Source organism: Coptis chinensis, chromosome 3, assembly GCF_015680905.1.
Source record: "Coptis chinensis isolate HL-2020 chromosome 3, ASM1568090v1, whole genome shotgun sequence".
In the NCBI taxonomy this organism is placed as follows: Eukaryota; Viridiplantae; Streptophyta; class Magnoliopsida; order Ranunculales; family Ranunculaceae; genus Coptis; species Coptis chinensis.
In genome coordinates, this window is record NC_141458.1 from 88,904,685 (window position 1) to 88,908,597 (window position 3,913).

Consider the following 3,913-nt stretch of genomic DNA (forward strand, 5'->3'; position numbering starts at 1 on the left):
TTATATATAGTATTAAAGCCACGTAGTAGTTTTTTAAAAAAAAATCCCACGGAATGCTTTCTAGCTTTCCAAAGTATCGAAGTAACCATCAAAGCTTTTGGATTCCTATATGGAAGTCTTTTGTTGCCACAAAGGGGTTCCCACATAAGCCTCTTGCCACCACAGAAGGGTTTTCACAAAAGTCTCTTGCTGCCATAGAAAGGTTCTCACGGAAGTCTCTTGCTGCCACCCACCAAAGCTTCTGGAATCCCAAGGGAGTCTCTTAGCTTGCCGCAACAGGGGGGTTCTTCCCACGGAAGTCTCTTGCCGCCACAGAAGGTTTCTCATGGAATTTTCTTGCCGCCACCCATCAAAGCTTCTGGATTCCCACTGTAAAGGTAGTATTTGGTGTAACTTTACAGATGTAAGCTGATTTGGGGAGAAAGGTTGTGTGAATTGGATTTGACCGGGTTCATATGGACGAACTGCCTACGTATCAAGCTCTCTCTCTGGGGGAGAACTTGAATCAAGTCAGACGTAGTTCCTCATGCTCTTTATATAGACAATACAAGATACTTGCACCTCCTGTTCTCTCGCGTCAGGTCAGGTTCAAGTCTCCACCTCATTGGTGAGCCATGAAGACGAGTTATGGAGAATCAATGAGGTATGTCCCTAAAGCTTCGGTCATGAAAGTTGTAATAAAGTCATATGTTACTAGCAGTTAGGGAATGAGATGAGTGAGAGTTATTGAGGTTGCTTCTGGGCGAGATCGTCTATTCGACTCGATTCACTTTGAAGCGAGCTCGTGGGGCGAATATTTGAGATCGTTTGACGGTCGCTTGGTTGAGCAGAACGCTTGCCTGGGTCGAGTCACTATGGAGCGAGCTATAAGGACGAGGACCTGAGGTTGGTTAGTAGCTATATTTATGCTAGACACGTGCTTGATATTCATTGAATGTGAATATTACTCCCTCACACAGCCCCATTTATAAGAGCTCAAAACTGTAGTTTTAACCCCTTAATAATATTACATATAGACTAATTATGTTTATAATAAATAAGAGTTAGTACCATTTACATACTTTTGTGTATTTCAGGTTTTGGAGTCAATTATGTGAAGAAATATGTCACTTTTGCAATAGAAAGGAGCAAAGGTTGGTTGCTAAGAAGTTCTATAGTTTAAGCCCAAGTTTTAAGGAGAAAAAACTTTTATAAAGCTCATTCAAAGCTGAAAAGTCAAAGTCAACGCGGGCAGAAATAGAGCATAAAAGTAAACATAACTTCCACAGGCCATATCTTTTTACTCAGACCTCAGAATTGGACCTATTATATGTCAAAACGACCGACTCGGAAAGAGATTTCTAATGGTCTAGGTTTTGATCCAATCAAAGGAGTAAAAGTGAACAAAAAATCTGTTTTAGTAATTTTCAGCAGAGAAACCCTTTTTGGACTTAAGTAATTAGGTTTTGGGCTTGATTTAGTTGCCCAAAACATATCTCCAAAGCCCATGCATGAAATTTTAAACCTAGCATTCTCCTATATAAAGAAGACTAAGGCAAAACTCTAGATATATTTCTATCTCTTAGTTTTTACTTTTTCTCTTTAGTCTAAACCTAGTTTATGCTTTATTAGCCTAGCCACCATTAATACAATTCAAGTTATTTTTAATCAAGTAGTATTTTAATTATGTCTTCTTCTTATTATTATTTATTCAATGATAGTCTAATGATCCATAGCTAAACCTCCATTAGACGGATTTGATTGAAGTTTTGCTGAAGACTTGATGTGTTAGTATAAAATAATTGTATTTAAGAGCTTCAAATCTAGAGAGTAGTTCATTCACCATGAGAATGGGTTTCAACTTTCTCTCATGCTAATTATTAGTTGGTTAGAGATGCCATGAATAATTAGGGATAAAAAGACCTAACCTTTATGTTGAATCTTGTGTGAAAACATAAAGATTAGGGTTACAACAAACTCTATAGTAGCATGTTAAGGATTAATCAAGGTGGATTTCAAATCTCCCTAATCCCTTCTTCATATTCACATCTTATTATTTAATTGTCATAGTTCAATTTAGAATACATTAAATCATAGTTTTCACCATATTAAGTATATTTAAAATCATTACTCTCGTATTGTTTAATTGTTAATCATTAAGTGAATTAGTTATTTTCTAAGCAACTAGGAGTGAAATGAATTCTTACTCTAGTTTTATTACATGATAATTGAGAATAGAAAGTTGATATAAAAGAGTGAAATTATCATTTACTTCTTCCTAGCATAATTAGTTAAGTAGGAGTAAACATAAGTTTTCAATTATCACCCATCTCAGTAGGTCACTTTGTACATAGGAGCAATCTGGTGAGAGAGAACGATAGCACGTGTTTAGTGCATGCGAGGATGTAGGCAGTTTTGAATGTGAATAGTAACCGCCTCATTTTAGGGTGGGTGAAAATATCGCGGACTTGAAAAGACAGGGCATAAGAAGACGTGTCGGTTTAAGGCTCAGTGCAATGATGGCTTGCGTTGGGAACTGAATGGGTGGATTGTATAAGACGGTTGGGGAACTGAAGAGTTCTACTTTGCTTCATTTTCTTCAGATTCTTGAGAACGTTGAGTGCTTAGGTTAGTGTTTTCTGCCATTCTTCTTGCACTTTACTTCCTTTCAGTAGGTGTGATAACCCTTGTTACAAATAGGAAAGAGAACATGTCTGATTCTGATGACACACATTCTAATGAGTTAATAGATAGATTGTTAGGATATGAAGAGATTTCTGGATCTGTTGTTGCCATATCGAGTGGCCATGATGTAGAGGATAGATCCTCTTCTAGTAGTTTACCGCCTAGGGCTGTAGATAGAAGTGCGGTTTCGAGTTTTGGAGATGTGCAGGAGAGACTTGACATTTACGTCCCTGAACTGGAAATGTATGACTTGAGCAGTGTGGATAATGTTTTTAGCAGTAGTTTTCTACTGATAAATCGAGGGGTCGTTGTATGTGTAGGGCAATTGAGAGTGAGGCTATGTTTGCCGTTCTCGAAATTGACTTGTGACATTCTGAATTTTTGTAGGAAGGCTCAATGTCAATTCGTTGGGAACAGTTGGAGGCTTTTTAAGATTTTTGACCTATTGAACGAGTCTAGAGAGTACGATAGTATACTCGATGATGTGCTTGAGCACTTCGCTGTAAAGCGATCTAGGTCGAACAACTTTAGTTTGCAAACCATAACGGGTAAGTCGTGTGTTCTGGATGGAGTGATCGAGCAACGAGTCTTAGGAGCAAAGACCGTTACTGTTAAGGGGTAACTACTGTATCGCTGGAAGTAGTTTGAGGTATAGGAGTTGTAATTTTGACGGTACATTTGTACTGTTGTTTGTTTTTGTAATTCTTTCTTGTTTCTTGCTAATACTGATACTTAGTTATTGTTTGTGTTTGGTAGATGTTGTGATTTCGAACCGAGGGTTTTGTGGGGAGATTGAGAGGTTTGCTAGACTTCAGCGATCTGAGAAGAGAGAGATTCTTTAAGTCATATCAGGTTATTTCACTGAGCGTGGTGGTAAGGGTGTCAGGTCGAAGAGGCTGCAACAAAAGAGAAGAGCACGTGATGGATGATTCCGAGATGGATGTTGTAGTTGTGAGTTCAAAAGCTGATTCCAGGATGGAGAGAGAAGGTAGTGATCTGATAACCAAGGAAGATCGCCGCAAGAGCCATACCAGGCCGGCGAGGGCGGTGGGCAACCCAGGTAGCTCGGGAGTGGGAGCTGGAGTGGTCAAGCGATCTGGCCCACGTACTAGGGGAGTTCGGAGGTGCGAGGGATCTTGGGAGGCAGCAGAGAGAGAGCTCCCCGCTCGTGATGGATGATAGATATTTAACCAACCTAAATAAATAGGTTAATTAACTCATATTACTATTACTACTTGCGAGCACACAA